The sequence below is a fragment of the Bubalus bubalis genome, chromosome 7 (genome assembly GCF_019923935.1).
Source record: "Bubalus bubalis isolate 160015118507 breed Murrah chromosome 7, NDDB_SH_1, whole genome shotgun sequence".
Classification (NCBI taxonomy): Eukaryota; Metazoa; Chordata; class Mammalia; order Artiodactyla; family Bovidae; genus Bubalus; species Bubalus bubalis.
In genome coordinates, this window is record NC_059163.1 from 85217964 (window position 1) to 85230904 (window position 12941).

At 35.1% G+C, this 12941-nt stretch overlaps 1 long non-coding RNA gene across 2 annotated transcripts in view; it reads left to right on the forward strand.

Annotated features, from left to right (window-relative positions):
* LOC123334475 overlaps window positions 1–12941 on the forward strand; it is a 304216-nt gene that overhangs the window by 148234 nt on the left and 143041 nt on the right. For both annotated transcript variants that reach the window (XR_006552402.1, XR_006552401.1), the window contains exons 2-3: window positions 6751–6893; window positions 9586–9642. This is a non-coding gene — a long non-coding RNA (uncharacterized LOC123334475). The remainder of the gene's footprint in view (window positions 1–6750; window positions 6894–9585; window positions 9643–12941) is intronic.

The following is a 12941-nucleotide window of genomic DNA, read 5'->3' on the forward strand; positions in this document are numbered from 1 at the left end:
CAACAATCGTTTTAAAGGTGCAGAGCCAGCATGTCTAAGCATAGGCAGCCAAGCACAAAGGTAAGAGCTAAAGGAATAGACCAGTATGGAGTCAGCGTTATTGCTCGGTTAACAATACGTTACTGTTGAAATCAGTAAGATATGATGTTTTAACAGTTATACATGAGAAAAGTAAAATATGACTGAGAATATCTTATCTTGAGTTACTGGCAGAATTCTCAAAGATAAAGAAGGAAGAAATACAATTCTAGGAAGAAAAAAAAATAAACACTAAATTGTAAATGATGGGCAGAGATTTGTAAGGTTTTATGTTGGAGCATTCAAACAATGACATTCTCCTCCTCACCAACATAAACCCCTCCGTTATGATTCTCACATCCAGGGTTTTATGTTTAAGGGTTCCTCTGTCACTATTCTTTTTTGGTTAATTATTTAGGTCCTCTTCAATTATATCTGAGAACAAAGGACATGAAAGAAGAAGCATTTATTTCTTCAGTTCCCTGGGTCATTCAACTTGAGGGCTAGTCTTCTAAGGCTTCAGTCCATAAAATAAAATACTCAGCAATTTATTTGTACGTCTCTTTAACTCCAGCCACATTTGGCCTTTCTGCTCATTGTGCATAGCAGACACTGCTACCAAAAGCTTTTCCCTCTCTTAATAGCTAGAATAAGTTTCTCCACCTTACCCTATTCCTATATCTCTATGATTCCGCTCCATTAAATCTTCTACTCTTGACGCACATGTCTTCCTCACAGATTCCTATATTTAGAGCCCAAATATGATATAAAGTCATAAAAGTGTTGAACAAATGAAAAACTGAATTACTGGGGATGGAGGTGGGAGTAACCTAATAATGCACATAACTATCAAGATAACAAGATAGATTACCATTTGGTCTATCCTAATTTATATTGACCTTTCCACATTTGGGAAAACACATCCCTACCAATATTTTTCTCCCTTTGAGCATTTTTGCAGTAAAGTATCCACAGGTCAAATATTCCTAGTATTGCAAAATTCTTGGCAATGCCTATTCTGTTACAACCTGAGCTTTTGTATATAGGTTATAAGTTTCCCCAGATTTAATTGAACTGTGAGTATCAATGAGATTACAATAACACTGAAGAAAGGAAAATAATTACCAATCAACTATTATATTTTACTCATTGTGCAAAAAAGAGACTGATAATGAACAGTTTTATCCTGAAGGCTGATCATACACTGGAGATTGATGAGGAACTGTAATGGAGGAATATGGTTATTATGTCTTTAAAAACATTAGTCTGATAGCAGAGATTGAATTTTTATAATGTCCAAAAGATAGGAAATTGTAGAGAAGTCATGAATTAAAATAAGATGAATGGAACTAATAAGGAAACAGAAACATATGTATTTAACAGAGAAAGTCAGATCCTATGCCTAATGAAATGTGGGAAGAGAAGAAGAGAGAGTAGCTTTATTGACCTCTAAGAATGACTTGAGAAATGGTAAGCTATAAAATATAAATAAAGGGGAAATGGTTGTTAAGTTTTTCATTTATATTTGGATTAGGTTAAATTTTTATATTAATAGTACTGAAAATGTAGGTCAGACACTCAATAGTGAGGTCTTAGCTGAAGTTATAGATTTGGAAGCATCAGGGTTGAAATGGGAAATATAGATGTGGAGTTTCAAATGAAGAATATGAAAAGAAAGCAGGAAGGACCATGAGAAATGTTTCAGCAATTGAAAGTGAACATAGAAAAATATTTAAAGATCTTGAATATAAACAGACTTTTAAGATGTTTGATGACAGAAGGAAAAGAAATCGATGAAAGTAGAAATATATACTGTGTGGGAGAGGGTACAGTGAATGAATGAACTGGTATATTAACTCTACAGATTATATATTTTATACCTTAGATGTTTCATACATTTTATTTTGTGTGAAAATATATGTATTTTAATAATAATTACCTAATTAATCAATCAATTTTTATATTTTCACATTTATGCTATGTATCTTAGTGCCCAATGTTCATCACAGACTACAATATCTTCAGTTCAGTTCAGTTCAGTTCAGTCGCTCAGTCGTGTCCTGCTTAGTGACTGAACAACAACAATAGTATATATGTCAACTGTGTCATCATTGTTTTAGATATCTGCTTGCAGCCATTATTCACCCATCATGGTTAAGGTCATGAGAAAACTTAGCTAAAATTATCTTTTTTATTTTGTCTTATAATAATCAAACTCATTTAGAAAATTCATCCCATGTATGTTTCAGTTAACTTTGTACAAATTATTATTGTAATAATTATTACTGTAAGTTTTACTCTTAATTAGGATAATCTCACTAATTTATATTGGTGCTTACTACAAGGAAATGGTGAGGTATGTATATATAACTGATAACAAATTCATGACTTCCTTGCAAAAGATTATAAATGTAACAAAAATAAATATACATTTAAGTCTAGTCAGTAGCACTCTAGCACTCTTCATATATGAATCATGTTATATGTTTACTTTGGAAGAAGTGGCATGATCTAATATCTTATTTTGGATGTTTCACACATTGGATGTTAGATATATCATCATTTGCCAATGACTTAAAGTGAACCATATCAAAAGAATTAAAATATCAAGTCAATAAAATTGGAAAAAGAGACTACTTTGTACTATGAAAATAGAAAATAGCGTAATATTCTATATTCTTATTTTATTATGCTATTAATAAAATTCTTCTTGCTGTTACCTTGAAAGTCCTACTTCAAACCAGTCTTCACAAACTGAATTAAAATGATTTATGCATATAGAATATTCCTCTGAATATTATGGCATTTCCATCTTTAATATATTCTACCTAGCTTTAACATTTTGGTTTCCTTTGTTTAATCTTAGCTTACCACAGGAGTTTTATCTATGATTTCTGTGATTGAAATGCTATTATATCAAATAATTTTTTACTTGGTTTTAAATTATGATTGAATCATTATCAGTTATCTAAATTGAACCCTTATCAAGGTTATTTATTATTTCTATATATATTTTTATATGTAATATTTTAGCAATCAGTTATGCCTATTTTATAATTAGAGAACCTGTGTCATTTTAACTGATAACATTTGGTCAGCTTTATACAGATGCAGTATTAAGTGATAATGACCATATATTCACAAATAGATTAGCAGGTGTGCTAACATATGAAAAATGATTGTATATGAATGTTTTCTATACAGAATGACAGTATATTAGCTTAGGTCATGGTTAGAACACTGGTTATAGATTAAATTCCAATAATTATTGGGTTTATATAGTCATATCTACTGCTATAATCAAAGAATATATGACTAGGTAAACTTTACTCATTAGAAATCAGCTTATATATGATTAGAAATTTAGGGGCTTCAAATATAAAAAAAAAATTGTGGAAATTTTTTCAGCCATTTCAGTGACTAAAGTTTATTTTGTAAGAAAAATAAAATGCCATAAAAGTTTATTTTCTATAATGACTTCTTTAAAAGATAAATTTAATACCTAATTCATTCCAAAATCATTTTGGAGCCTGTTTTACTGCTGCCTAGAGCATGTGCTTTGTCTTCCACTTGAGTAATCCAATACAAATTAAGCAATATTAATATACTACTTTGTTACATATTAGGCGTTGGGATGCAACAGTAAATTGAATTAATAAATTTTGAAGCTTGAAGGTTAGCTATAACATTATTTTCAAAAGATGAATCTTAGGCTAAGATGTAAAATTACTGGCCCAAAAAGGAAATAAGAAAAATACTTGAGACTCAAAAAAGTAACCCAGATACAGTTATTAATCTGAAATTCAAAATTTCATAGGAACTGACAATATGGTACAGACAATTAAAAGACGCTTACTCCTTGGAAGGAAAGTTATGATCAACCTAGATAACATATTCAAAAGCAGAGACTTTACTTTGCCAACAAAGGTCCGTCTAGTCAAGGCTATGGTTTTTCCTGTGGTCATGTATGGATGTGAGAGTTGGACTGTGAAGAAGGCTGAGCGCTGAAGAATTGTTGCTTTTGAACTGTGGTGTTGGAGAAGACTCTTGAGAGTCCCTTGGACTGCAAGGAGATCCAACCAGTCCATTCTAAAGGAGATCAGCCCTGGGATTTCTTTGGAAGGAATGATGCTAAAGCTGAAACTCCAGTACTTTGGCCACCTCATGTGAAGAGTTGACTCATTGGAAAAGACTCTGATGCTGGGAGGGATTGGGGGCAGGAGAAGGGGACGACAGAGGATGAGATGGCTGGATGGCATCACTGAATCGATGGACGTGAGTCTCAGTGAACTCCGGGAGCTGGTGATGGACAGGGAGGCCTGATGTGCTGCGATTCATGGGGTCGCAAAGAGTGGGACACGACTGAGCAACTAATCTGATCTGATAGGCCACTGAATCTTACCCTGTGGATCTAAAGATATCATATTTTAGATCTTTTGAATAGAGAATCCATTTATTTTCAGAAGAGATTTTTGGCTAGGACTTCAGGTGAAGAGTGAAACAGCTGCAGGGGTAGAAGCATCTCTTCCAGTTACAAGGGTTGAAACCTGAAGCAGGTCCACTCCCCAGCCCATGAGTGGGGCCCTGTGGCCTGATTGAGTCTCAGCCACGCCCCTTAGGAGTGGCAACCATGGCAGTATCTTCTGGCATCCTTCCTGTTAATAGGTGTTAGCAGGTTTAAGACAGATGAGAGTAGAAAATTTTGAAGCTAGGGAGATTTACATCTGATGTACCTTATTGGGCTAGATGGAGAGCTGAATATGCTTTTTCACTGATTGTGTTCTCTTTTAACACCTCTAGATAGGGGGCAGATAGGAGGTAAATTAATTCTTTTCTCAGTGTCAGTGATCATCATAGTTTAAGGTATGTAAGAAGAATCACCAGGATAGTCTATTTAAAAAAACTGAGCCCCCATCCAGGAAATTATAATTGAGCTATTTGATGTGAAGCCTGAGGGTTTGTGTTGAGACCAATGCAAGAGATCAGTGGACCTATATTTGAGAAACAATTCTGCAAAACACACACACACACACACACACACACTTGATTGTTGCCCTGCTAAAATGTGTCTTGGTTCAGAAGTAAGTCACAAGCTGCTGGTATTTAAATTTTAAAATCCACAACATTACTGAAAGAAAAAAATATATTATTTTGCAGAATTATTTTCATCTGGTAGAGTAGCTACAATGAGTATATTATTTATAAGCCATATTGGGAAAAATTCAGTATATAAATTAGTGAGGTTGCCACAGTCACTACTACCTCTTTGATATTTCAAAGAAAGAATAAAATACATAGTTCAATAAAGAAAATTTTGAGGCGAGATACCACACCTGGGGTCGCAAAAGAGTTGGACACAGCAACTAAACAACAACAACAAAAGCACACCTCAAAAATATCATAAGCTTTCAGAAGTCTGTAGACTACCTTAGCTCATCTTCAGCAGTTTGCATATGTTCCCTGATTTCTATGAAAATATCATTTTGACTTACATGGTCAAAACTTTGCATGAATGTCAATGTGTGGATTAACCCAGGCCTCGAACCCAGGTCTCCTGCATCGCAGGCAGATTCTTTACCATCTGAGCCACCAGAGAAGCCCACCTATAAAGATAGGAAGCTATAGTTTGAATATCTCAGAAGACCATGAAAAGCAAACCTTTTTGGAAAGGAAACTCCAGTTTAAAAAAACCTATGATTTCTCTAAGAATCTGTGAAAGAAACTTTGATCAATTGTGACCAAATAGGAAATGTCTCAACAAAAGAGACAAGGAAATGAAAGACTGAAGGTCCCCGTATATTGTTAGATATAGTCACAAGGGAAAATGGAAATGTTATTCTCATGAGACCCGAGATACGTATTATACGAAAGGGACAGTTACAGTGTAAATGCATTGAAAGAGTACATGCAGGTTGAGAAATAATCATAAGCTATTAGAATGGACTTGTGAGCTTAAAGAAAGCAAGATTTTGTAAACTGAAAGTGCAGAACTCATTCTACAGGAACATGGAAAGGGATGAAGTTACAATTTGGTAGCTAGTGAAAAGAACTCCTCTTTTGAGAAGATTCTCTTTTGAAACTTAGTGCAAAAAGACTTTTGCAATAGGGAGAATGCTTGGAACATTAGATCTAGAAATATTTCAAAATTAAATAGAAAAAAAAGGTTTTTCCTTTGTAGGGAAGTGTAAGCAGGGCTATCAAGAACTTTGTTATGGAGTAGGGCAAGCAGATGGAAGTGAGCAGATGGCATGATAGGGGTGTTTAACAGGAATTTATTCTCTTCTGAAGTCAGTCAGTTATTAGAATATTTTAAGGGTTTAAGGGTTTAAGCATAGAATGCTATTCTTCTTTGTGCTTGCTTAAGCTGAAGAGTGAGCCTATAATGGGGAGAAGAGCCTGACTCCAGTTGAGTCAAGTCAATTCATTGGGTCAATAATGGATAAAAGCAAGCACTTGGTCTTTACATATGCACTGTGTATATATAGATAGATGATAAATTAAAAAGGTAGAAAAATAAAAGACAGCATCTGGACAGTAAGCATAGGTCTGCTTGATTGCAGGTAACTACAAAAAGTAAATTTTTATGACTCTAACTTCTTACCTTTTCTAGGTCACAGGTATCTTAGTGGTATAATGAGGCATAAAATCAGATGGTCTTGATTCTAACTACTCATTGTAGCTACTCTACCAGATGAAAATAGATCTGTTAAATAATATATATTTTTCTTTCAGTCAGAGTCATCCACCCTATGACTAAATCATGAAGAACGTCACAGAATTAAGACAGCTAAAATCAGGAAAGCAGATGTGGAGGCATTAGAAAGAAGATAGAGGTGGACCCTTCATTATGTTTGTTGTCAGGAACATTGCTGCAGGTACAATCACTTTGTTCTGCAACAAGGTGTTGTTGTTGTTGTTGTTACTCTCCAGAATAGAAATAAAATTTTAGCTTTTTTCCCCAAAGGTGGAGGGGAAAAATGTCAGGAGAAGATAAAAATGAAAAATGGAAGTTAAATAGTCAATCAGTCGTGTCTGACTCCTCGCGACCCGTGGACTGTAGTCTCCCAGGCTCCTCTGTCCATGGGTAGATTCTTTACTGTCTGAGCCCATTCTGCAGATAAATAATTTTTGCCACAACTGTCATTGGAAAATATCCTATTTGCTAAATTATATATTTCACCTTTCCTATGAGAAATTGTGTAAAAATATAATTGTTTTAGTGTTTGAAATGTGATCATGTGAATGCAAGTAAATATTTTTTTCCATTATGTATAAGAGAGAACTAGTGGATAAAATAAATAAGACTGTTTCTGAGCTCTTATAAGAATATGTGTCTTATTAATTTTGCCAAATATCCTATCTTATACTGCATACCCTGACTTCTTTCAAGTGCATTGATATTCTAATTAGCTCTGTAGGATGATTAGGACAATTCTGTGTGAGTGCTAAAGGGCAAGGCTCAGGGCAGACTAAGGACTAAGCAGAATTGGTACAGGCAGAAAATATTTTTTTTTTGAAGAATAAAATATATGCAAGTTGCACATACAAGAATATTTTCAAACATTAGCTTGAAGCTTTTGTGATTTTGTTTTTCTCATTTGATGAAGTAAGTGATTTCCAGCAAAATCGTTGCTCTGCTTCACGTCTTACTGGTAATAGATTATGATGCATATGCAAGTCCACCTACAGCCCTTTGGCCATTACTTCCATTGCATTTGATCACTGTCCAACTTTGCATTTAGTCAGCTTTCTGCCTGATTCTCAGAAAGCTCAGAATGACTTTCATCACAGTGGGTGCACGGAGGTTGCTTATAATCTGTTTAGCAAGAAGAGTTGTGCAGATGCCTTGCTCCCTCTGCCCTCAGGGTCAGGTGTCTTCCTGCGCAGCGATCTGTCTTGGACAGGAGGACTTGAGGGGGAGACCGGCAGACAGTCTGTTCTGTGCCGTGCTCGAGGGCCAGCAGCAGGGTGAGTTCTGTGCTGTGCCCCCAGAGCCAGCAGCAGGGCACTCTGTGTATGGTCCTTTTAAAGATTTAACGATTGGGCTTTAGGTTGAGTCTGAGGGAAAGATTGATTGATTTTAGCATATTGGTGAACCCTCGCTTCAGGCTAGGAATAAAAACCTTACTTCTCAAGTCTGACGTTATTACTTTTCATTTGTTTTTATTGATTAGCTGTCAGGGATAAGATCTTGCCTCTCAAAACAAGGCAGGTGCTGGTGGCGATTTTTCCTTTTTTAAAAAAAAACCGTATGTAGAAAACAACTTATAGAAAATAGAAATAAAGAAGATAAAAATGAAAACAAATGCACATGCCATTTTGGAAATAGTAGTTAGATATAAAATATTGATATATTACAATTTTACTGACTCAGAGATAAATTTAAGAAAAAAATTAATGAGACATACTTTTTACAGGTGAACCACACATATTTATCTAACTTAGGTGCATATATATATATATATATACATACGCACACACACACATATGTATAAATATGTGTGTGTTTATATGTGTATGTATTCCTATTATCTCTACTCCATAGCTTGATTTTCTTAGGGAAGGAGTAGGGCGTATTAAACACTTTTATTAAAAGATCATTTTTAACCAGCTTCTTCACAAATAGTCATGAAAAAAGCCAGATAATGACAATGTCTATAAAGGAAGACAGAGCACATTTTATTTTATATTAATCATATGAGTAAAAAAATGAAAACATAAATTGAGAAATACACATAACTGGAAGTAATCGTATAGTATAAATATGGGAAAGAGGAAGGATTTTATTACATTAATGTATTTTTTTGAAAAATGTATGTAAATATGAAATGAAAAACACTGTCCAAAAGTACACTCTACAGTGTACAAAGAATGCTCTTCACAATGATTTCATTAATGAGTTCTGTTTCTTTGTATTTACAATTGCTGGGTTATTGTTGTTATTTTTATATCCAAACAGTGAAATGGAATATGGAGCATCACAAGACTTGGAGATGTGAACTGTGGCTCAAGCAACCACAAGTGATTCTGAATGTTAGGAACTAACTCTCAATGGGGGTTCATGTGGCAAAGCTCTGTTGTGTCTATTGTTGGGAGTTATCCAAATTATCATCCACATAGACTACAGTTTTTACTAAAGTAAAAGTAACATAAATGCACTAATTAGAAGTTCAGTTATATATTTCATCAGTATTAACTGCAGCAATTTTCTCTAATAACAAACGATATTTTTATAAGAAGAATGTTTGATCAATGATGTTAATAATACTGAAAGTCACTTAATCATGTCTGACTCTGTGACCCCATGGACTGTAGCTAGGCTCCTCTGTCCATGAAATTCTATAGGCAGAATACTAGAATGAGTAGCCATTCCCTTTTCCAGGGGATCTTCCCAACCCAGGGATTAAACCCAGGTCTCCTTTGCAGGAAGATTTTTTACCATCTGAACCACCATAAGATTAGCAACAAAAAATGAATGGTTTTTGTTTTTTTTTTTAAGTCCAATGTTGAATTGATTTTATCACTGCTTATGGATTTCCCATGGATTTTTTTTTTTTCCCCCCACAGCTTGGACAAACCGCTTTACCTGACCCACTGTTGGTCCACCACTGGAAAGGATGCATAGTAAGTACTTCACATTGAGTGTAACAATATTTAAGTTTCAAAACACTTAAATGACATTGAAATTAAATTAATTAGAAGTATCTAAGCTGTGTTTGGCAGACATTCAGTTCAACTTGCCGTAAGAAGGAATTTATTAAGATACTATGGGAAAGAAAACTTTTAAGAATCAGGAGAGTTCCAGGTAATTTAGTCTCTAGAACACGAATTATTTTTGCTATGTTTCTTTATATCCCACTTTTACATGGTATGGGAAAACCTGTAGGATCATACTGTTACTGAAAAAGCATATCAGCTGATTGTGGTGAAGGAAAGTACAGCTTTTATTTTAAGGGTCAAGCAGGGAATATGGGCAGCTCACCCCACTCCAGTACTCTTGCCTGGAAAATCCCATGGACGGAGGAGCCTGGTGGGCTACAGTCCATGGGGTCGCTAAGAGTCAGACACACTGAGCGACTTCACTTTCACTTTTCACTTTCATGCATTGGAGAAGGAAATGGCAACCCACTCCAGTGTTCTTCCCTGGAGAATCCCAGGGACGGCGGAGCCTGGTGGGCTGCCGTCTATGGGGTCGCACAGAGTCGGACACAACTGACGCGATTTAGCAGCAGCAGCAGCAGTGCTCTAAAGACCAAACTCCCCAATGTGTTTCAGAGAAGAGTTTTTAAATGCACGGTAAAGGAGGGAAGTCTCTGGGTGTGTGATCAGCTTATGCACAATTCTCTGATTGGTTGATGGTGACATCACTGGATGGAGTCACAGGTTAACATTATTATGTGCCAGGCAGTCTGGAAACTATGTGTTTAGGATTATCATGCAGTTAACTTCTTCTATCTGGTTCCAGTTTTATTTGTAAAACAACTGAAAACAACTCAGGGTCGTGCATCAGACACTGCTATCTATGTTCTTTAGTGAGGAACTAGAGATTCCGTGACTACTATATGGCAGATTTCCTGTTGAAATTGTTACCAGTCCTCCTATCCCAGCTGCCATGTATTTTGTTTCTAACATGTTAACATTCTTTCAGTCATTAACTCTTGAGCCAGCAATTTGTTTTTAAGCTCAGGGGAGGCCTGGGAACCTAGTTTTTCTACAAACAAAAAGCAGATGGAGGACAAGAGGAGTCTGTCCTGGGAAGGCCACATAGGATTCTGCTTGTTTACATTATTTAGAATTGACATTCTCTATTGTTGCTTTGCTGCCATTCTCTATTGTTGCTTTGCTGCCATTCTCTATTGTGACTGCTATCTTTGAGGTTACATTCCTAACTTCTGACCAAGAAATGAATGGGAACAATTCCTAATTATCTCCAATTAGAAAAACCTAGGAAAGTAATCTTATCAATCTGGCTTTCTTTGAGTATCTATTTCATAACTATGAGTAGATTCAAAAAAGGAATTGAAGATCTTTGCTTGAATATTTATTTTTAAATTATAACACATTATTATTTATATGCATATGTGTTTCCCATTAGCCTTGAAACTCTTTAGAACAGTTGCAGACAACAGTTAGTGTAGGTTCACAACAGTCAAGTAGAACTCTAAGGCTAATAGGAATAGAATATTCTGTGATAACTAATAGTGAGAAGTTAGGGAGAAGAGGAAACTGGTGAGTTGCTGTATTAAACATCTGTAGCTGTATTGAACAAATGAAAAATATGGAGAAGGATATTTAAAGACATGAAATGACCTTTTGCAGTGCTCAGAGACAGATATGTTGGGTGTTGTGAATATGGGCTATAAAGTGTACAAAATGGTGTAAGAGATGTTTCCTGTCTTAGAGGCATTTGGGGAGATAAGAAAAATGTTCAATTATCTAGCAATATAAAGTTTATCTGACTGATTTTAAATGAATGTGTCCATCAAAAAGTATATTATGTTATATTATGATGATTACTATATTTTGCATAAACATTTAAAGGAAGAAAATTGATGGTATACAAGTGTGTCCAGCCACATAGAGGCAAAGGGCTTAGAGTAGGAAATAATCAATCGACAATAACTGGATCTGAATACAGAATGAGATAAGGCCCATTTTCATGTACAAAACATTGAAAATAGATGATCTTGAATAGACTACTCTCATAGGAACAACTTATTTATATTGTAAAGTAGATGAAAGAACTGGAAAGTTATGATGCAGCCAGATTGAAGAGAGTCTTAGAGAATAAGGTATATGTATGGCAATGCAGAGGTAATAAGTATTTCTAACAGAACAATGGAAAAATGAAAGCAATTTAATTAGACTGTAGAGCTCAGGATTGTTAAAAATATAAGAAAATTAAAAAAAACTGAAAATGAGAGAGTGGATGAGATTGCTACTATCTGGGTTTATAATCATGAGAGCACAGAAGAGATGAAGTGCAAAATGAATGGGAAAAGAAACCCACTGGCAGAAGTATATTAACTGAGAACTGATGCTGAAGTAAAGGAACAATAAGCACATATTTCTGAGGATTTTATTCTTAAATCTCTGTGCTATTTTTAAGGAGCCTTTCTAGAATCTCTTCCAACTATTGCAGTATCTTTAGTCAAGCTTAATTGCAAGAAAGGATGCGAAAATTATTGTAACTTGACATTGCCTCGCTGGATATAATTGGAATTCTGTTACAGACTGGAAAAGAAAACATGGGTATACATGGATACAGAAAAGACAATATTACATTTCTACAAAAAATATTGCCAGCAGTGTTTATTTTTAATTGATAAGAAAATGATTTTTAACTTTTCTCTAAAAGAAATATCAAATTCTGAAACTAAAAGTGTATGGAGTTTCCAGTTTGTATGTAAAGAGCCCAAGGAATTGTAATGTTACTTGAAATATCGTGAAAGTCTGTCAGTCATGTCTCATTCTTTGAGATCCCATGGACTGTACAGTCCATGGAATTCTCCAGGCCAGAATACTGAAGTGGGTAGCTTTCCTTTCTCCAGGGGATCATCCTAAGCCAGGGATTGAACCCAGGTCTCCCGCATTGCAGGTGAATTCTTTACCAGCTTAGCCACAAGGGAAGGCCAAGAATACTGAAGTGGGTAGCCTATCTCTTCTCCAGAGGATCTTCCCAACCCAGGAATTGAACCGGGGTCTCCTGCATTGCAGGCAGATTCTTTACCAACTGAGCTCTCAGAAAAGCCCAATATCCTACATAACATTGAAACAAAATGATTCTAACCAAGCATATTTATCTTGTTATTGCCAGATTACATATATTTGAATGAGAAAATAAATATACATAGGGTTTCACATTGGTTTTAATTTTGAATAATTATAGATATGTAAAATTAACATGTTATATGTGTTCCTAT